At 44.9% G+C, this 23363-nt stretch overlaps 1 long non-coding RNA gene across 1 annotated transcript; it reads left to right on the forward strand.

The window, feature by feature from the left end:
• Nucleotides 1–324: 324 nt before the first annotated feature.
• On the forward strand, nt 325–22228 carry LOC137313903 (uncharacterized). The gene is made up of 3 exons (XR_010961120.1): nt 325–389; nt 20460–20622; nt 21942–22228. It is a non-coding gene; the product is annotated as an uncharacterized lncRNA (long non-coding RNA).
• The last annotated feature ends 1135 nt before the right edge of the window (nt 22229–23363 follow it).

The following is a 23363-nucleotide window of genomic DNA, read 5'->3' on the forward strand; positions in this document are numbered from 1 at the left end:
AAGTTGTCAGCCACCTCTCGGAACCGAAACGAGAACGGTTGCATCGCTACCTTCTGCTGACAGCAGTTTGCAATCTGGAGACTGTCAAGTAAAGTAGATCTGTTGCCTTTCTCTCGCCACAGACACGGTTCTGGATGGAAACCAGATGTTGAGCAAAATTAAAGATGAAACTTAACGCGGGCAATCAAATCCAATGCCGCTTGAATCAAAACACAATGGGTTTGAATGAACGTTCTTGTCAAAAAAACTAAAGGAGGAACTGAGTACGTCTCAATATTAATGCGCATGAGCTGCACAAATTAAAATCAAAAGGCTCAAACTTGCAGAGACAGAAGCAAACGGTTTCCGTATGTCGGCAACTCTCTTCTTCCAACTTTGGATCGATATCAGTAAGATGATTTTTTACATTGCATGTAGGCAGCACTTAACGTGCCTGATTCAAAGTTCGGTGTGACCACGCGTCTTTTAGCAATTTAACATGTTAAATGCCAGTCTGCAAAGGATTTTGGAAGTTGTCGATGGGTAAAGGTTAGATTTCATCTTTTTTCTTCACCACACAAAAAAACCCACAAACATACTCAGTCATTCACAGACATACAGACGCCTAATCTCTCCCTCTCTTTCTCTCTCACACACAGACACACACTCTCAGAGTCACTCACTGCTATACTGAGGCATCCTCTGTCTCGCTCTCGCACACATATACACACAATCAGATTCACTCACTGAAAAACACATATATTCACCTTCCACCTCTCCTCACACACTGAGAGACATTGACTGATATGCCAACGCATTCTGACTCTGCGTCTCTGTCTCTCTCAGCCACACACTCAGCGTCATTCACTGATACATACACGCACCCTTTATCTATCTCTCTCACACACACTCAGAGTCACTCACTGATAAATACACGCACCCTCTATCTATCTCTCTCTCACACACACTCAGAGTCACTCACTGATACATGCACGCATCATTGTCTCTCTCTCTCACACACACTCAGCGTCATTCACTGATACATACACGCACCCTCTATCTATCTCTCTCACACGCACACTCAGAGTCACTCACTGATAAATACACGCATCCTCTGTGTATCTCTCTCTCACACACAGAGTCACTGACTGATAAATACACGCATCCTGTATCTCTCTCTCTCACACACACTCAGAGTCACTCACTTATACATACACGCATCATTGTCTCTCTCTCTCTCCTTGGCTCTGTGTCTCACTCTTTCACATGCACAAAGAAACACACTCACTCAGAGCCATTCACTGATACATACACGCATCATTTGTCTCTCTCTCCTGGTCTGTGTCTCACACACACAAACACACACACTCACTGTGCGTCACGCACTGATACACACAAGCTTTCTCTGTCACTGTGTGCCTCTCTCTCACGCACTCAGAGTCAGTCACTGATAGACACACGCAACCTCTGCCTCTCACTCACATCGTAAACTGGCATCCTGTGAGGTTAGTGCCCGGCACAACCCCTTGTGCCAGACATGGTACACTGCATCCCTGTGGTGACTAGGTGTCATCCCCACCCCTTGTAACAGACACGGTACACTGGCCTCCTGTGGTGACACGGTGCCATCCCCACCCCCTTGTACCAGACACGGTACACTGCTCTCCTGTGGTTACAATTTGCCCTCCTCGGCCCCTTGTGCCAGACCCAATACACTGCCCTCCTGTGGTGACATAGTGCCCTATCAGCCCCCTTGTGTTTGACACGGTCACTGCCCCCTACGGTGACCGGCACACTGCCCTCCTGTGGTCGCCTGGTACACTGCCCCCCACTTTGGCGAACCGGTACACTGACCCCCTGTGGTGACCCCGTGAAGTGTCCTGCTGTGGTGACCCGGCACACTGCCTCCATGTGGTGAAGCCGTACACCCCACGCCCTGTGGTGACCGGATACACTGCCCTCCTGTAGTGACGCGGTACACTGCCTCAATGTGGTGAACCCTGACACGTCCACCGCCCCGCCCCCCACCGTGGTGACCCTGGACACTGCCCTCCTGTGATGACCCGGTACACTGCCCCCTGTGGTGAACCCGTACACTTCCACCCCTCCACTTCGTGGTGACCGGGTACACTGCCCTCCTGTGGTGACAAGTGCCATGTCCTATTCCTGGGAGCGAACCCCGCCCCTTCTTTTGGCTTCCTCCCTCCAAGGAGTCAGCTTGCGGCCCCGCCCCTTCGGGTCGAAGAGAGAACGGCCCCGGGGCCGAAAATGGATGAGTAACCGGGGCCGGGCCGCTGGTCACCGGACGAATGAGCGAGGCGGCTGAAGCCGGGGGTGGGAGGGGCAAGGGGATGTACCGGAAGCCGGATTAGAGCACGTTCCACTACATAAAACAACTTTTGTAACTTTGGTTCTACCTTTCTTTGAAGTCTTCAAAAAATTGCTTGGAAGGATCTGAGCTGATTCACTTAAAGGATCTGTCTTTTCAGGCCATAAATTAACTTTTAAAGTCAAACCGCCATGTCACGCTGAGGACGCATCTGATTACTTAGGGGTACGGTAGCATAGTGGTTATGTTACTGGTACTAATAATCCCGAAGGCCTGGACTAATTAATCCGGAGTCTAGAGCCATGAGTTCAAATCCTACCACGGCAGCTGGGGAATTTAAATTCAATTAATTAAAATAAAATCTGGAAATAAAATACTCGTTTCAGTAATGATGGCCATGAAATTACCGGATTGTCGTAAAAACCCATCTGGTTCACTAATGTCCTTTTGGGGAATGAAACCTGCCGTTCTTACCCGGTCTGGCCTAAATGTGACTCCAGACCCACAGAAATGTGGTTGATTCTTAACTGCCCTCTGAAATGGCCTAGCAAGCCACTCGTTTGTTAAATCTCGCTTAAAAAAATTCATTATAAGAATAAAACCGGATGGACCACGAGGCACCGGACACGACAAAGCAAACCAAGCCCAGTCGACCCTGCAAGGTCCTCCTCACGAACATCTGGGGACTTGTGCCAAAATTGGGAGAGCTGTCCCAGAGACAGTCGAGCACCATCCTGACATAGCCATACTCACAGAATCATAACTTTCAGCCAACGTCTCAGACTCTTCCATCACCATCTCTGGGTATGTCCTGTCCCACTGGCAGGACAGAGCGACCTAGAGGTGGCGGTACAGTGATATACAGTCAGGAGGGAGTGGCCCTGGGAGTCATCAACATTGACTCTGGAACCCATGTAATCTCATGGCATCAGGTCAAACATGGGCAAGGAAACCTCCTGCTGATGAACAGGTTATCCCTCCTCCATGTTGTACATCACTTGGAGGAAGTCACTGAGGGTAAGCAAGGGCACAGAATGTACTCTGGGTGTGGGACTTCAATGTCCATCACCAAGAATGGCTCGGTAGCACCACTACTGACCGAGCTGGCCGAGTGCTGAAGGAGGTATCTGCCAGACTGGTGGTGAGCGAACCAACATGATGGAAAAACTTACTTGACCTCGTCCTCACCAATCTACCTGTCGCATATGCATCTGTCCATGACAGTATTGGCAGGAGTGACCACCGCACTGTCCTAGTTGAGACGAAGTCTCGTCTTCGCACTAAGGACATCATCCAACGTGTTGTGTGGCACTACCACCGTGCTAAATTGGATAGATTCAGAACAGATTTAGCAGCTCAAAACTGGGCATCCATGAGGTGCTGTGGGCCATCAGCAGCAGCAGATTTGTATTCCAGCACAATCTGTAACCTCATGGCCCGGCATATTCCTCACTCTACCATTACCAACAAGCCAGTGGATCAACCCTGGTTCAAAGAGAAGTGTAGACGAGCATGCGAGGAGCAGCACCAGGCGTACCTAAAAATGAGGTGCCAACCTGGGGAAGCGGCAACTCAGAACTCCATGCATGCTAAACAGCGGAAGCAACATGCTGTAGACAGTGCTAAGCGATTCCACAACCAACGGATCAGATCAAAGAGCTGCAGTCCTGCCACATCCAGTCGTAAATAGTGGTGGACAATTAAAAAAACTAACGGGAGGAGGAGGCTCTGTAAACATCCCCATCCTCAATGATTGCGGAGTCCAGCTCGTGAGTGCAAAAGACAAGGCTGAAGCGTTTGCAACCATCGTCAGCCAGAAGTGCCGAGTGGATGATTCATCTCGGCCTCCTCCCGATATACCCATCACCACAACAGGCAGTCTTCAGGCATACCGATTCACTTCACGTGATATCAAGAAAGGCAGAGTGCACTGGATAGAACAAACGTTATGGGCCCCGAAAACATCCATGTTGTCGTGCTGAAGGCTTGTGCTTCAGAACTAGCTGCGCCTCTAGCCAAGCTGTTCCAGTACAGCCACAATACTGGCATCTACCTGACAATGTGGAAAATTGCGCAGATATGTCCTGTCCACAAAAAGCAGGATAAATCCAATCCGGCCAATTACCGCCCCATCAGTCTACTCTTAATCATCAGCAAAGTGATGGAAGGTGTCCCCGACAGTGCTATCAAGCGACACTTACTCACCAATAACATGCTCAGCTATGCTCAGTTTAGGTTCTGCCTGGACCACTCTGCTCCAGACCTCATTACAGCTTTAGTCCAAACATGGACAAAAGAGCTGAATACCAGAGTTGAGGTGAAAGTGACTGCCCTTGAAATGAAGGCAGCATTTGACCGAGTGTGGCACAAAATAGGACTGGGAATCAGGGGGAAAACTCTCCAGTGGCTGGAATCATACCTAGCACAAAGGAAGATGGTAGTGCTTGTTGGAGCCCAATCATCTCAACCACAAGGCATTGCTGCAGGAATTCCTCAAGGCAGTGTCCTAGGCCCAGCCATCTCCAGCAGCATCATCAATGACCTTTCCTCCATCATGAGGTCAGAAAAGTGGATGTTCGCTGATGATTGCACAGTGTTCAGTTCCATTCGCAACCCCTCATGTAATGAAGCATTCCGAGCCCGCATGCAGCAAGACCTGGACAACATCCAGGCTTGGACTCATAAGTGGCAAGTAACATTCGCGCCAGACAAGTGCCAGGCAATGACCATCTCCAACATGAGAGTGTACAACCACCTCCCCTTGACATTCAACGGCATTACCATCGCCGAATATACCACCATCAACATCCTGGAGGTCACATTTGACCAGAAACTTAACTGGACCAGCCATATAAATACTGTGGCTACAAGAGCAGGTCAGAGGCTGGGTATTCGGCGGCTAGTGACTCACCTCCTGACTCCCCAAAGCCTTTCCACCATCTTCAAGGCAAAAGTCAAGAGTGTGATGGAATACTCTCCACTTGCCTGGATCAGTGCAGCTCCAACAACACTCAAGAAGCTCGACACCATCCAGGACAAAGCAGCCCGTTTGACGACACTTTCCATCAGTTTGATGAAGATTGAGAGTTGACTGATAGGGCGGTAATTAGCCGGATTAGATTTTTCATGCTTTTTGTGGACAGGACATATTTGGGCAATTTTCCACGTTGTCGGGTAGATGCCAGTGCTGTAGCTGCACTGGAACAATTTGTCTAGACGTTCGGCTAGTTCTGGAGCACAAGTCTTCAGCACTCCAGCCGGAATGTTGTCGGGGCCCTTAGCCTTTGCTGTATCCATTGCAGAAGCCAGTCTTCAGCCAATTCGATTCAGTCCCATCGCCGCCTGTTATAGGCAAGGCCCCATATTTCAGTTCCAAGATCACCTTTTATAGGCTGGGTCCAATATTCGGTTACATCGTTGCCTGTTATGTGCTGACTCCATCTTCGGTTCCATCGCCACCTTTTATAGGTACAGCCCAATTTTCAGTCCCATCACCACCTGTTATAGGCACAGCCCAATTTTCAGTCCCATCACCGCTTGTTATAGGTGCAGTCCAATATTCAGTACCATCACCACCTGTTATCGCCACGTCACAATATTCAGTCCCAACACCGCCTCTTAAAGGGCCGGTGCAATATTCAGTCTCATCGCTGCTGGTTGTAGGCACGGTCCAATATGAAGCCCCATTGTGGCCTGTTATAGGCACGGTCGCATTTTTAGCTCCATCACTACCTGTTATAGGCCCACTCCAATATTCGGTTCCATCGCCCACTGTTATGGGCTGGGCCACATTTTCAGTTCCATCACCACCTGTTGTAGGCCCGGTCCAATATTCGGTTCCACGGTCGCCTGTTATAGACACGGCCCAATATTTGGTGCATTGAAATAATACTGGAATAGAGATTGAACATTCCCAGAACATTCGCAATTGTCTGTGAGAAATTTCTCCAGTAACTTTAACGCTAAACTTGCTTCTCGCTCTGGAGCCAGGACTTATATTCTGCAGCAAATTTACAACTAAAATGCGCAGCCAAGTGGCAGCAGTGAAGAAATCTCGGTGAGAAACTTGGCCTGGTATTTGGGAGGGCGGTACTGAAGGAGAATGCTAAAGCAGGGGTGGAAGGGGTGAAACCACGTCTTGCCGAGGAGCAGAGGGACAGACCAAGGTGTGATTAGTGATAAGGGCCGCGCCAACATCATGGCGGGCCGGCCGGGGCAAGTTGTGGAAGATGAATCCAGGCTGGGATGCTGCATAAAGGGGCAAGGTATCATCACCCGCCAGCTAGGTTTCCGTCAAGGCCATGATGTCAATGCAGTCATCCACACTAAGCTGCTGGTTGGCAAGGGCCTTGTTCACAAGTGAATGGACATTCTGGAGGGAGATGCGGTGAGGAGCGGTGACAGCTGATCTGCTGGCAGAGTCCACAGGGTCAGCAGATCACAGTTGTTCGCAATTTACATTGAAGATGTGGATTCGGGAATCGGAAGTATAATTTCTAAATTTGCCAATTTGGCGGTGAACAAAGAAATAACACGTCAAAATGCAAGATGACATTAATAAACTTACAAAAAGGCCGTGTAATTGGCAAATTAATTTCAATATAGATAAGTGTGAGGTGGTACTGCTTGGATAATAAAAGGCTAAATCGAATAGAGGAGCAAAGTGGTCGAAGGTTACAGACACACAAATCAATAAAAGTAGGTTAAAAAGGCCATAAAAAGGCAATTCAAACACTGTGGTTTATTTCTAGAGGAACAGAATTGAAAAGCAGAGAAGTACGGTTAAACTTGTCTTGAACCTTGATTAGGCCACTCTTGCAGTACTGTGTACAGTTCTGGTCTCAGTATTATAGAAAGGTTATAGATGCATTGGGAGGGCGCAAAATTGATTTACAAGGATGATAAAAGTACTGAGAGGGTATAATTAGCAGGAAAGGCTGATCAGGCTGGAGCTCTTTTCTCTCGAAAAGAGAAGGCTGAGGGGTGACCCGATAAAGGCCTTTAAGATAATGAGAGGGTTTAATAGTTAGACGGAGAGATACTATTTCCACTTATAGAGTCATAGAGTCATAGAGTCATACAGCACGGATAGAGGCCCTTCGGCCCATCGTGTCCGCGCCGGCCATCAGCCCTGTCTACTCTAATCCCATATTCCAGCATTTGGTCCGTAGCCTTGTATGCTATGGCATTTCAAGTGCTCATCCAAATGCTTCTTGAATGTTGTGAGGGTTCCTGCCTCCACAACCCTTTCAGGCAGTGAGTTCCAGACTCCAAGTACCCTCTGGGTGAAAAAGTTCTTTCTCAAATCCCCTCTAAACCTCCCGCCTTTTACCTTGAATCTATGTCCTCTTGTTATGGAACCCTCAACGAAGGGAAAAAGCTCCTTAGTATCCATGAGAGAGTCCAAAACTAGAGGCCATGAATATAAAATAGTCGGTGATAAATCCAATAGGGAATTCAGCAGAAATTTATTTACCCAAAGAATGGTAAGAATGTGGAACTCGCTACCCTAAGGAGTCGTTGCGGCAAATTGCACAGATGCATTTAAGTGGAAGCTGGATAAGCACTCGAGGGAGAAAGGAATAGAAGGGTATGCTGATACGGTTCGATGAATTAGGGAGGGAGGAAGCTCATGTGGAGCATAAACGCCGGCATTGACGTGTTGGGTAGAATGATCTGTATCAGTGCTATAGTTGTATGTAACTCGATATAAATCGATGCCCCATAGAGAAACAGACAAATTAAAAAGAGGGACATTGGATTTCGATTTCTAAAATTCAGGATTGGTTTCCTTTAAGCTAACAATGAAATTGGGACAATTGAGTGCAAAGGAGTCAAATAATATGAGTAACATAAGCATGGCACGGAAGAGAGAGAGAGAGAGAAAGAGTCAGCCATTTATCTTGCTGTACTCTGATCAAGGGCACGTGGATGTGCGGTGTGATGTCACCCAGACCAATGTCTCCGTCTGTGGATTCACCCTCGACGAACGTCTTAATAATTGTGCTGTCAGTGTTCAAATATGGAAATCGGGAAGAGAGGGAACCAATTGTAATGTTTCCCTGTTTGCTGACGACACAAAACCAGGTGGATTGTGAGTTGTGAGGAGAATGCAAAGAGGCGTCAAGGCGATTTAGTCAAGTTGAGAGAGTGGGCAAATACATGGCAGATGCAGTATAATGTGGATAAATGTGAAGTTATCCACTTCGGAATGAAAAACAGAAAGGCAGAGTTTTATTTAAATGGTGATAGAATTAGAAATGTTGATGTTTAATTCTGATTTTATGCAATGTTACAAATATTATAGAGGTTTCCAGCCTATTTTACACATTGTTGTTGCGACTAGAGATATTGTAGGCTTAAGTAACATATTGTTGTCCTGTCCACAAAAAAAAGCAGGACAAATTCAATCCGTCCAATTACCGCCCCATCAGTTTACTCTCAATTATCAGAAAAGTGATGGAAGGTGTCATCGACAGTACGATCAAGCGGCACTTACTCACCAATAACCTGCTCACCGATGCTCAGTTTAGGTTCCGCCAGGACAACTCGGCTCCTGAGCTCATTACAGCCTTGGTCCAAACATGGACAAAAGAGCTGAATTCCAGAGGTGAGGTGAGAGTGACTGCCCTTGACATCAAGGCAGCATTTGACCGAGTGTGGCACCAAGGAGCCCGAGTAAAATTGATGACAATGGGAATCAGGGGGAAAACTCTCCAGTGGCTGGAGTCATACCAAGCACAATGGCAGATGGTAGTTGTTGTTGGAGGCCAAACATCTCAGCCCCAAGACATTGCTGCAGGAGTTCCTAAGGGCAGTGGACTCGGCCAAACCACTTTCAGCTGCTTCATCAATGAACTTCCTTCCATCATAAGGATAGAAATGTGGATGTTCTCTGATGATTGCACAGTGTTCAGTTCCATTCGCAACCCCTCAGATAATGAAGCAGTCCGAACCCGCATGCCGCAAGACCTGGACAACATTCAGGCTTGGGCTCATAAGTGGCAAGTAACATTCGCGCCAGACAAGTGCCACGCAATGACCATCTCCAACAAGAGAGAGTCCAACCACCTCCCCTTGACATTCAACAGCATTACCATCGCCGAATCCCCTAGCATCAATATCCTGGAGGTCACCATTGACCAGAAACTTAACTGGATCAGCCATATTAATACAGTGGGGACAAGAGCAGGTCAGAGGCTGGATATTCTGCGGCGAGTGACTCACCTCCTGACTCCCCAAAGCCTTGCTATAAGGCACAAATTAGGAGTGTGATCGAATACTCTCCACTTGCCTGGATGAGTGCAGCTGCAACAACACTCAAGAAGCTCGACACCATCCGGGACAAAGCAGCCCGCTTGATTGGCATCCCATTCACCACCCTAAACATTCACTCCATTGAAATCGGCGCACAGTGGCTGTAGTGTGCACCATCCACAGGATGCACTGCAGCAACTCGCCAAGGCTTCTTCGACTGCACCTCCCAAACCCGCGACCTTTACCACCTAGAAGGACAAGGGCAGCAGGCACATGGGAAGAACACCACCTGCACGTTCCTCTCCAAGTCACACACCATCCCGACTTGGAAATATATCGGCCGTTCCTTCATCGTTGCTGTGTCAAAATCCTGGAACTCCCTTCCGAACGGCACTGTGGGAGAACCTTCACCACACGGACTGCAGCGGTTCAAGAAGGCGGCTCACCACCACCTTCTCAAGGGGCAATTAGGGATGGGCAATAAATGCCGGCCTCACCAGCAACGCCCACACCCCATGAACGAATATGAAAAAAGCAGATGTTCAGGCTTTGTTACACATGTTTATAGACATGATGTGGAGATGCCGGTGATGGACTGGGGTGGACAAATATAAGGAATCTTACAACACCAGGTTATAGTCCAACAAATGTATTTTAAAATCACAAGCTTTCGGAGATTATCCCCTTCGTCAGGTGAATGAGTGAAAAGGTTCTCAAATCGCGTAACTTATACTTCGCTGGGACAGCATCACACCAATCAAAAGGTGTCGTTGTTATTTAAACAGGCCAGTCACGGAGAACAGCACGTCCCAGTACACTCGATATACATTGTGTCTTTTACACAGGCAGGCAGAAAGAAACCCAAATGGCAGAGAGAGAGAGAGAGAGAATATTAAAAACATAATTTTTTTCCCTTTTTGCTGGTGGGGTTACGTGTAGCGTGACATGAACCCAAGATCCCGGTTGAGGCCGTCCTCATGGGTGCGGAACTTGGCTATCAATTTCTGCTCGACGATTTTGCGTTGTCGTGTGTCTCGAAGGCCGCCTTGGAGAACGCTTACCCGAAGATCGGTGGCTGAATGTCCTTCACTGCTAAAGTGTTCCCCGACTGGGAGGGAACCCTCCTGTCTGGCGATTGTTGCGCGGTGTCCGTTCATCCGTTGTCACAGTGTCTGCATGGTCTCGCCAATGTACCATGCTCCGGGGCATCCTTTCCTGCAACGTATGAGTTAGACAACGTTGGTCGAGTCACAGGAGTATGAACCATGTACCTGGTGGGTGGTGACCTCTCGTGTGATGGTGGTATCTGTGTCGATGATCAGGCATGTCTTGCAGAGGTTGCCGTGGCAGGGTTGTGTGGTGTGGTGGGCGCTGTTCTCCTGAAAGCTGGGTAATTTGCTGCGAACGATGGTCTGTTTGAGGTTGGGTGGCTGTTTAAAGGCGAGTAGTGGAGGCGTGGGGATGGCCTTAGCGAGGTGTTTGTCGTCATCGATGACATGTTGAAGGCTGCGGAGAACATGGTGTATTTTCTCCGCTCCGGGGAAGTACTGGACGACGAAGGGTACTCTGTTGGTTGCATCCCATGTTTGTCTTCTGAGGAGCTCTATGCGATTCTTCGCTGTGGCCCGTCGGAACTGTCGATCGACAAGTCGAGTGTCATATCCCGTTCTTCCGAGGGCGTCTTTCAGCATCTGTAGGTGTCCATCGCGTTTCTCCTCGTCTGAGCAGATTCTGTGTATTCGCAGGGCCTGTCCATAGGGGATGGCTTCTTTGACGTGGTTAGGGTGGAAGCTGGAAAAGTGGAGCATCGTGAGGTTGTCCATGGGCTTGCGGTAGAGTGAGGAAAAAAAATATGTTTTTAATATTCTCTCTCTCTCTCTCTGCCATTTGGGTTTCTTTCTGTCTGTCTGTGTAATTGACACAATGTATATCCAGTGTACTGGGACGTGCTGTTCTCCGTGACTGGCCTGTTTGAATAACAACGACACCTTTTGATTGGTGTGATGCTGTCACAGCCTAGTATAAGATATGCGATTCGAGAACCTTTTTCACTCATTCACCTGACGAAGGGGATAATCTCCGAAAGCTTGTGATTTTAAAATAAATTTGTTGGACTATAACCTGGTGTTGTAAGATTCCTTATGTTTATAGACATTACGGAAATTTCAGGCCTATGTTGAAAATTGGTGTGGAGATTTAAAATGTTCTGGGCCGAAATTGCATATTATTGCAATGAATAGAAATGTTTCAGGTCTATGTCGCACCTTAATGCAGAGATTAGATATATTTCAGGCCCATGTTATACATTGTTAGACAGATTGCTCATCTTGCCGGTCCATGTTTTATGTTTTGGAAAAAATTACAGATGTTTCAGGACTATGTTGTAACTTGCTGTAGTGATTAGAGATTTGTCAGGCATATATCATACATTGAAACAAAGATTAGAGATAATGTATGCCTAATTTATATATTATTGCAAATATTAGAGACGTTTCTGGCTTATCTTTTGTATTATTGTTGAGATAGTTTGAATCAAAATCTATTTTTACATTGTTTAAGAGTATAGGGATTTTTCTGGCATAAGTAACAGATTGTTGATGATACTCGAGATCTGTCAGGCCTATGTTATCCATTATTGCAGAGGTTAGTGGTGTCTCAGGCCTATTTTATACAATGTTGCAGAGATTGGAGCAATTTCAGACCCTTGTTAGACATTTTTGTAGAGACTACAGATATTCCAGATCTATGTAAGTAGTTGTAGCGATTGCAGATGTTTCTGGCCTATGTTATACAATGTTACAACAATTCCAGATGTTTCAGACTTATGTTGCACTTTTTTGCAAAATTACAATTATTTTTATGTCTATGTTACGGATTGTTGTAGTGATTAGTGATATTTCAACTCTTGGTTGTTGGAGAGATTAGAGATGTTTCAGCCCTATGTTACGCATTGCTGTAAAGATTACAGATGGTTCAGGCCTAAGTTACTCGTTGTTGTCGAGATTAGAGATGTTTCAGGCCTATGTCACTCATTGCTGTAGAGATCAGAGATGTTTCAGGCCTATCTTACTCATTGCTGTAGAGATTAGAGATGTTTGAGGCCTATGTTATACATTGTTATAAAGATTAGAGATGTTTCAGGCCTATGCTATTCATTGTTGTAGAGATTAGAGATGTTTCAGGCCAATGTTACTCATTGTTGTAGAGATTAGAAATGTTTCTGTCCTCTGTTATACATTGTTACAACAGTTGCAGATGTTTCAGACCTATGTTGCACTTTTTTTGCAAAATTACAGATGTTTCAGGTCTATGTTATTTCAACTCTTGGTTATTCATTGTTGTAGAGATTAAAGATGTTTCTGGCCTATGTTATTCATTGTTGTAGAGATTAAAGATGTTTCAGGCCTATGTTACTCATTGTTGTAGAAGTCAGAGTTGTTCCAGGTCTGATCTTTACATTGTTGTAGAATTTAGTGATGTTTCAGGCTTACATTGTACATTGTTACGTAATTAGAGACAGTTCATGTCAATTTTATGTAACGTTGCAAGTGTTCGAGGCGTTTCCGGTCTATTTGATACATTATTGTTTAGATTACAGATGTTTCAGGCCTATGTTACATATTGTTGTAGAGAATAGCAACGTTTCAGGCCTATGTTCCATATTGTTGTAGCGATTGAAGATGTTTCAGGACTATGTTGCCAGTTTTGGCAAAAGTTACAGATGTTTCAGACCTATTGAGAAATTGTTCCAGAGATTAAAGATATTTCTGACCTGTATTATGCATTGTTATAGAGATTAGAGATGTTTCAGACCTGTATTATACATTGTTATAGAGATTAGAAATGTTTCAGGCCTGTATTATACATTGTTATAGAGATTAGAGATGTTTCAGGCCTGTATTATACATTGTTATATAGATTAGAGATGTTTCTGGCCTGTATTCATAGAATCATATAAGTTTACAACATGGAAACAGGCCCTTCGGACCAACATGTCCATGACGCCCAGTTTATACCAATAAGCTAGTCCCAATTGCCTGCACTTGGCCCATATCCCTCTATACCCATCTTACCCATGTAACTGTCCAAATGCTTTTTGAAAGACAAAATTGTACCCGCCTCTACTACTGCCTCTGGCAGCTCGTTCCAGACACTCACCACCCTTTGAGCGAAAAAATTGCCCCTTTGGACCCTTATGAATCTTCCCCTCTCACCTTATATCTATGCCCCCTCGTTATAGACTCCCCTACCTTTGGGAAAAGATTTTGACTATCTACCTTATCAATGCGCCTCATTATTTCATAGACTTCTATAAGATCACCCCTAAACCTCCTACTCTCCAGGGAAAAAAGTCTCAGTCTATCCAACCTCACCCTATAAGTCAAACCATCAAGTCCCGGTAGCATCCTAGTAAATCTTTTCTGCACTCTTTCTAGTTTAATAATATCCTTTCTATAATAGGGTGACCAGAACTGTACACAGTATTCCAAGTGTGGCCTTACTAATGTCTTGTACAACGTCAACAAGACATCCCAACTACTGTATTCAATGTTTTCTGACCAATGAAACCAAGCATGCTGAATGCCTTCTTCACCACCCTATCCACCTGAGACTCCACTTTCAAGGAGCTATGAACCTGTACTCCTAGATCTCTTTGTTCTATAACTCTCCCCAACGCCCTGCCATTAACGGAGTAGGTCCTGGCACGATTCGATCTACCAAAATGCATCACCTCACATTTATCTAAATTAAACTCCATCTGCCATTCATCGGCCCACTGGCCCAATTTATCAAGATCCCGTTGCAATCCTAGATAACCTTTTTCACTGTCCACAATGCCACCAATCTTGGTGTTATCTGCAAACTTACTAACCATGCCTCCTAAATTCTCATCCAAATCATTAATATAAATAACAAATAACAGCGGACCCAGCACCGATCCCTGAGGCACACCGCTGGTCACAGGCCTCCAGTTTGAAAAACAACCCTCGACAACCACCCTCTGTCTTCTGCCGTCAATCCAATTTTGTATCCAATTGGCTACCTCACTTTGGATCCCGTGAGATTTAACCTTATGTAACAACCTACCATGCGGTACCTTGTCAAAGGCTTTGCTAAAGTCCATGTAGACCACGTCTACTGCACAGCCCTCATCTATCTTCTTGGTTACCCCTTCAAAAAACTCAATCGAATTCGTGAGACATGACTTTCCTCTCACAAAACCATGCTAACTCTTCCTAATCAGTCCCTGCCTCTCCAAATGCCTTTAGATCCTGTCTCTCAGAACACCCTCTAACAACTTACCCACTACAGATGTCAGGCTCACCGGTCTGTGGTTCCCAGGCTTTTCCCTGCCGCCCTTCTTAAACAAAGGCACAACATTTTCTACCCTCCAATCTTCAGGCACCTCACCTGTAGCTGTCGATGATTCAAATATCGCTGCTAGGGGACCCGCAATTTCCTCCCTAACCTCCCATAATGTCCTGGGATACATTTCATCAGGTCCCGGAGATTTATCTACCTTGATGCGGGTTAAGACTTCCAGCACCTCCCTCTCTGTAATATGTACACTCCTCAAGACATCACTATTTATTTCCCCAAGTTCCCTAACATCCATGCCTTTCTCAACCTTAAATACCGATGTGAAATATTCATTTAGGATCTCACCCATCTCTTGTCGTTCCGCACATAGATGACCTTGTTGATCCTTAAGAGGCCCTACACTCTCTCTTGTCACTCTTTTGCCCTTTATGTTATACATGGGCCTGAAACAGCTCTAATATCTGCAGCAATGTAAACATAAGACTGAAACGTAACTGAATTCCACAACAATGGATAATATAAGACCGAGACATCTCTAATCTCTACGTCGATATATAGCAATGTATTATACATTGTTATAGAGATTTGAGAAATTTCAGGCCTGTATTATACATTGCTATAGAGATTAGAGATGTTTCAGGCCTGTATTATACATTTCTATAAAGATTAGTGATTTTTCAGGCCTGTATTATACATTGTTAAGAGATTCGAGATTTTTCAGGCCTGTATTATACATTGTTCCAGAGATTATAGATGTTTCAGGCCGGTATTATACATTGTTGTAGTGATTAGAGAAGTTTCAGGTCTGTATTATACATTGTTCCAGAGATTTGAGATATTTCAGGCCTGTATTATACATTGCTATAGAGATTAGAGATGTTTCCGGCCTGTATTATACATTGCTATGGAGATTAGAGATGTTTCAGGCCTGTATTATACGTTGTTACAGAGATTAGAGATGTTTCAGGCATGTATTATACATTGTTATAGAGGTTAGAAATGTTTCAGTTCTATTTTATATGTTGTTGCAAATATTAGACACGATTCCGGCCTATATTATACTTTATTGTTGAGATTAGAGTTGTTTCAAGGCTATTTTTACATTGTTACAGAGAATATATATTTTTCTGGGATATGAAACACCATGTTTTAAAGATTAATGATGTTTCAGGCATTTTCTATATATCGATGTAGAGATTAGAGATGTCTCGGTCTTATATTATCCATTGTTGTGGACTTCAGTTATGTTTCAGTCTTATGTAATACATTGCTGCAGAGATTAGATCTGTTTCACGCCCATGTTATGCATTGTTGTGTACATTAGCGATGTTTTGGGCCTATGTTACTCATCGTTGTGGAATTTAGTTACGTTTCAGTCGTATGTTATACATTGTTGTAGAGATTAGAGCTGTTTCAGGCCTACGTTACACATTGTTGTATATATTGGAGATGATTCAGGCCTGTGATACATATTGTTTTATACATTAGATATGTGTCAGGCCTATGTTACACATTGTTGTATGTATTAGAGATCTTTCAGGCCTATGTTACACATTGTTGTATATATTATAGATGTTTCAGGCCTGTGATACAGATTGTTTTATACATTAGAGATGTTTCAGGGCTATGTTACACATTGTTGTATACATTAGAGATGTGTCAGGCCTATGTTACACATTGTTGTATACATCAGAGATGATTCAGGCCTGTGATACAGATTGTTGTACATACTAGAGATGCTTCAGGCCTATGTTACACATTGTTGTATACATCAGAGATGTTTCGGGCCCATGTTACACATTGTTGTATAAATTAGAGATGTTTCGGGCCTATGTTATACATTGTTGGGCACACTAGAGATGTTTCAGGGCTATGTCACACATTGTTGTATACATTAGAGATGATTCAGGCCAAATGTTACACATTTTTTTTCAAAGATTAGAGCTGTTTCGTGCCTTTGACAGCTCTTTGAAAGACCGATCCAATTAGTCCCAGACCTCTGCTCTTTCCTCATAGCCCTCTATTTTTGTTTTCCCTTCAAGTGTTTAACTAATTCCCTTTTGAAAGTTATGATTGAATATTCTTCCTTCCCCTTTCAGGCAGTACATTCCAGATCATTACAACTCGCTGCGAAAAAAAATGTTTCCTCATGTCTTCACTGGCTCTTTCGCCGATCATCTTTCAGCTGTGACCTCTCGTTACCGACTCGTTTGTCACTGGAAACAGTTTCTACTTCTTTACTCTATCAAAACCGTTAATGATTTTGTATACCTGTCAAATCACCCCTTAACTTGTTCTGTTCTAAGGAGAACAAAGCCGTTTCCCCAGTCTCTCCAAATAATTGACGTCCCTCATCCCTAGTACCAGTCTAGTAAATCTCTTCTGCACCTTCTCCAAGGCCTTGACATTCTTCCGAAAGTGCGGTACCCAGAATTGAACACAATACTCCAGTTGAGGCCTAAGCTGTGTTTAATAAGGTTTAGCATATCTTTCCTCCATTTGCACTCAATGCCTCTATTGATAAAACCGGGATCTCACATGTTTAACGCCTTCTCAACTTGTCCTGCCACCTGTGCTATATAACAACAGATTTCTTCTGTTCCTGCACCCCCTTTAAAATTTATATTGCCTCTCCTTATTCATCTAGCAATTTTATCACTTCACACTTCTCTGCGTTAAATTACATCTGCAATGGGTGGACCCATTTCACCAGTCTGTGTCGTGTCTTCCTGAAGACTGTTACTATCCACTACATTGTTTACCACGATTCCGAGTTTCGTCTCTTCTGCAAACTTTCAAATTATATCCTGTGTACTCAAGTCCGGGTTCGTAATATAAATCAGTCCCGGATCATTCTGGGCCTGTTGAAAAGGGGTGTGCGGTCAGTCCCAAACCATTCTGTGCCTGTTTAAAAGGGATGTGCTGTCAGTCCCAAACCATTCTGTGCCTGTTTAAAAGGGATGTGCTGTCAGTCCCAAACCATTCTGTGCCTGTTTAAAAGGTGTGCGCTGTCAGTCCCGGATCATTCTGTGTCTGTTTAAAAGGGGTGTGTTGTCAGTCCCAATCCATTCTGTGCCTGTTTAAAAGGGGTGTGCTGTCAGTCCCAGATCATTCTGTGTCTAGAATCATAGAATCATAGAATGATTGAAAATTGCGGCACAGAAGGAGGCCATTCGGTCCATCGTGTCTGCGCCGTCTGAGAAACGAGCCACCCAGCCGAATTCCACGTTCCGCATTTGGTTTGGAGCCCTGAAGGTTAAGGCTCTTCAGGTGCACATCCGGGTCTTTTTTAAATGAGCTGAGCGATTCTGCCTCTTTCACCCTCTCGGGCAGTGAGTTCCAGATTCCCCCCAACCTCTGGGTGAAAATATAATCCTCATTTCTGCTCAAATCCTTCTACCAATCACTTGAAATATATGCCACCCGGTTATGCACCCCTCCACTGAGGGAAATAGGTCCTTCCTATCCACTTTATCTTGGACCCTCATAATTTTGGACACCTCAATCAAATTACCCCTCAGCCTCCTCTGTTCCAAGGAAAACAACCGCAGTCTGTGCAATCTGTCAGCACAGCTAAAATTCCCCAGTCCTGGCAACATCCTCGTAAACCTCCTTTGCACCCTCTCCAGTGCAATTACATCCTTCCTGTAATGTGGTGACCAGAATTGTGCGCAGTAATCAAGCTGTGGCGTAACTTGTGTTTTATACAGTTCCAGCATCAAATCCCTGCTTTTATATTCTATGCTTCGGCTAATAAAGGAAAGTATCCCGTATGCCTTCTTAACCAGCTTATCTGCATGGCCTGCTACCTTCAGGGATCTGTGGACATGTACTCCAAGGTCCCTCACTTCCTCTATACCACTCAGAATCCTTTCATTAACTGTGTATTCCCTTGCATTGTTTGCTCTACCCAAATGCATTACCTCACACTTCTCCAGATTGAATTCCATTTGCCAATTTTCTGCCCACCTGTCCAGTGCACTGATATCTTTCTGCAGTCTACAGCTTTCCTCCTCACTATCAACCACACGGCCTATCTTTGTGTCACCTGCAAATTCATTAGTCATGCCCCCAACGTTTAAGTCCAAATCGTTAAAGTATACTACCAAAAGCAAATTTTGCTTTTGGTATTACATATTAACTTAAATCCAGGATCATTCAGTGTCTATTTAAAAGGGATGTGCTGTCAGTCCCGAATCATTCAGTGTCTATTTAAAAGGGGTATGCTGTCAGTCCCGAATCATTCAGTGTCTATTTAAAAGGGGTGTGCTGTCAGTCCCGAATCATTCAGTGTCCATTTAAAAGGGGTGTGCTGTCAGTCCCGGATCATTCAGTGTCTATTTAAAAGGGATGTGCTGTCAGTCCCGAATCATTTAGTGTCTATTTAAAAGGGGTGTGCTGTCAGTCCCGGATCATTCCGTGTCTATTTAAAAGGGATGTGCTGTCAGTCCCGGATCATTATGTGTCTGTTTGAAAGGGGTTTGCTGTCAGTCCCGAATCATTCTGTCCCTGTTTAAAAGTGATGTGCTGTCAGTCCCGGATCATTCTGTGTCTGTTTAAAAGTGGCTTACTGTCAGTCCCGGATCATTCTGTATCTGTTTAAAAGTGGCTGACTGTCAGTCCCGGATCATTCTGTGTCTGTTCAAAAGTGGTGTGCTGTCAGTCCCGGATCATTATGTGTCTGTTTAAAAGTGGCTTACTGTCAGTCCCGGATCATTCCATGTCTATTTAAAAGGGATGTGCTGTCAGTCCCGGATCATTCTGTGTCTGTTAAAAACGGGTGTGCTGTCAGTCCCGAATCATTCTGTCCCTGTTTAAAAGGGTTGTGCTGTCAGTCCCGGATCACCATGTACCTGTTTATAATGGGTTTGCTGCCAGTCCCGGATCATTCAGTGCAGGCTTAAAAGAGATGCGCAGTCAGTCCCGGGTCATTCTGTGTCTGTTTAAAAATTGTGTTTGATCAGTCCCGGGCCAATCTGTATCCGTTTAAAAGCGATGTGCAGTCAGTCCAGGAACATTCTGTGTCTGTTTACCGGTGGAACAGAGATCAGACTCCGAAAAACAAGGGGAGCGAGCAGGATCGACGGGTTATATATGGACTTCACATGGAGAGAATACTGTTGTTGGAGTTGATGGGTTAAATGTTCTGTTCGTGTACCTGTCACATTCTGTCACCGAAACTCACATGTTAAGCCTATTAGTTGGGCCACAGCAAACAACCTGTGATCTGCAAGATAGAGAACTGCCAACTTAGTCCAGCTGCCAACTGATCAACAATCACACAGAAATGAATCAACTTTTCCCAGGATATTTTCAGAGACTTCGGGTGGAGTTAAGGGTTTTATGTCCTGCTTGTGTACGTGGCACATCCTGTCAGATGAGCTCATGTTTTAAAACCTGAAGTGGGGCCAAAAACACAACCTTGTGATCTGAAAGATAGAGAACTGCCAACTGAGGCAAGCTGCCACCTGATTCACGGTCGCACAGAAGGGAAATTCGTTTTCTCCGTATATTTTCAGAGAATCCCTCCCCGTGTATGTGATTATAAATACAGCAAACTCTCTGTGTCCAGATACAGAACTTGTGTACTCCAGCTGTCTGATCCTGACTCTGAGGAACTCAGCGGAAGATGATGAAAGTCCTGCTCTTGGTATTTGGAGTCCTGGTGTTGACTCAGTCCATCACTGCTCGACCGTTGCCCCTTGGAGTTCGCAGAAGTGGCTTAGTTTACCGACGTAAGTTTCTCTGATCTCTCAGCACCAAGTTTTGTTTAAACTATTTTATTCTCTGACTGAAGCTCACGGTTTGATTGGTTAAATGAATATTATTGTTAGAATGATTGAAGAATTTAATCTGAACCAGTTGGATAGTTAAATCCATCGATTGTTTAGGACGCACCTGAGCAGGGATTGGGAATGGTGGGTGTTGTGTGATGATCTAAACAGACCAGGAATTAAAACACAAATTACTGGCCGGTGCCGAGTTAGTGAATCTCAGCCGGCGCTTTGGCCTGTTTGGGAGAATCTGTATTTGGCCTCAGTATCCAGGTACCACGGAAGGGGAAACTCACAGTTCCTGCACCCGATCAGTGCTACCTGCTACAAAGCGTGAGAGTGCGAACGGGATCAGGAACTCCTTCAGCCCCTTTCCCCCACACTCACTGCTTGGACCCACAGATGAAGAATGGTGAATTGGGAGCGATACTGGAGGCGTCTGTGGAACCGGTCCTGAGACATGAGTCAGATTTTCATAACAAGAGGGGAGGGGATTGGATCAAAAGGGTTTCAAAACAGGTTTCTGAATCCTAATAATTCTGCAGCGTTCATAGAGATCTGAATATGAGGACAAGAACTACGTAGAGGAGTCAAGCGTTGAAATTATCAATTTTCAGCAGCTGGGTGTCAGTTTGGCTCAGTTGGGAGTTGAGTGAACAAGTTTTGGGTTGATGTCCCACTGCAGTACATACACCCCAGCACTGGGGGAGTGCTGCACTCTTGGAGGTGTCAACTTTTGGATGAATCGTTTAACGGAGACCCTGTCTACCTGTTCATGGGGCAGGAAACTTTTGGTGGCATTATTTGAAGAGCTGGAAGTGCTCCTGATGTCTTGGACAAACATCACTCTCTCAACTAACATAACGAGAAACTCCCCACAGTTTCAAGTCTCGTTTTCTGTTTGTCGGACTTTGCTGTGAGCAATTTGGCTACAAAACAGTGTCGGCAGTTGAGAAATAATCCTTTGTCTGTGAAACTCTTTGGACCCTATATAAATGTCAAATCTTTCTTTTCTTTGTCTCTAGTCTCAGATAGTGGGAATGGTGGCCTCCATTCTGTGGAAAACCTATTGGGCTGCACTTGAGAACAAAGATTGAGACTCTGCAGGCCGGGGAGGGGTCAGTGTGAGGTTTAATGAAGTACAAATGAGCTGAGGTTTATGTTTGTTCCAGGGTCAGTCCCAGTAACACGGACAGACTCAGCTTCATGTTTTCTCATTGTTCTCCCTCCCTCTGTGTCCATTACGATTAATCAATTCAGTCTACATTTTGGATTTTTAGCGCCCTTGGACATCTGCATCTGGCTTGGAGCAAAGTGTCGTGAGGGCCCCTGCAGGACAAACGAGGAGACTGTGCGGGGATTGTGCAACGGTGTGTTGCATTGTTGCACTCCGAAGCATTGAAAGATCCAGTAATGGAATCTCACCTGCCCGAGATCTACAAGTTCTCACTGAATGAAACCTTCGTTCACGGGAAGCAGGCTCTATTTGATTGTGTTGGTCCCATAACCCCCTGACCCTGTATTATTGCTGTCTGAATAATGGGCTGTATTCAGAAATAAAACTCGCTGCATTGATCACTGCTTCGTATCCGTGTCTTCTTTCTCTTTAGGATCATTGTGTCCCAGGATGGGATGTTCAGGGCTATAATGAGGCTGGGAGAATTCGTGGGAATCGCAGGTTATGGGAAGAGGAGACCATATTAGGGATTCTCTGAAAGTGCCTAATAACACATTCAGAAAGGTACTGAGATGAGACGGGTCTCCCAGAGAGTCAGCACTCTGACCGTTCGAGGTTCAAAATATCTCACTTCAACGGGTTTTTTTTCAGGCAGATTGGAATGAGGCTTACTTTGCATCAGGCCCAGTAGACTGTTTGATGGAATAATTGAGAAAGAGCTTTTCTCTGCATCTAACTCATGTTGTACCTGCCCTGGGAATGTTTGATGGGACAGGGTAGAGGGAGCTTTACTCTCTATTTAACACGAGCTGTACATGCCTTGGGAATGTTTGATGGGGCAGTGAAGAGGGAGCTTTAGTCGGTATCTAACTCGTATTGTGCCTGACCTGGTGGTATCTGACCGGACAGTGCAGTAGGAGCTTTACTCTGAAAACAATCCGTGCTGTAACTGCTCCGCCAGTGCTTGATTGGGCAATATAGAGGGAGCTTTATTTTGTATCTAACCCTTGCTGTATCTGCGCTGGGACTGTGTAAAGGGACTGTGTGGAGGGAGATTGACCAGTGACCCATGTGAACCTGTCAGTATAACTCGGTACTGCTGGTTCAACCTGCGCTGACATCAGTAACTCTCTCAAAACCACTACGTGCTGAATAAAATGTTATTGCTTGAAGGTCAGTGATTATAATCCAACAGCGCTCTTATTATAGAAGAATAAATAATACAAGAGATATTGAACTTAATAGAGACGCAGGAATAAAAAAATGTCTTTGCTTCCGTATCACTCTCCCTGCCTCTGCCTGAATCCCTCAGTCTCGTTTCTCTCAATCTTTCGCTCTTTGACTCATTTCTTCTGTCGCAGCCTCTAAGGGACCCACATTTACTTTTGCTACTCTCTTCTTTTTTACATACTTGTAAAGCTCTTACAATCTGTGTTTATATTTCCTGTTGGTTTAATTTCATAATCTATTTGCTCCCTTTATGTTAATTTCCCAATCTAACTTTGACAGCTCGCCCCTCATACCT

This window comes from Heptranchias perlo, unplaced genomic scaffold (genome assembly GCF_035084215.1).
Source record: "Heptranchias perlo isolate sHepPer1 unplaced genomic scaffold, sHepPer1.hap1 HAP1_SCAFFOLD_49, whole genome shotgun sequence".
In the NCBI taxonomy this organism is placed as follows: Eukaryota; Metazoa; Chordata; class Chondrichthyes; order Hexanchiformes; family Hexanchidae; genus Heptranchias; species Heptranchias perlo.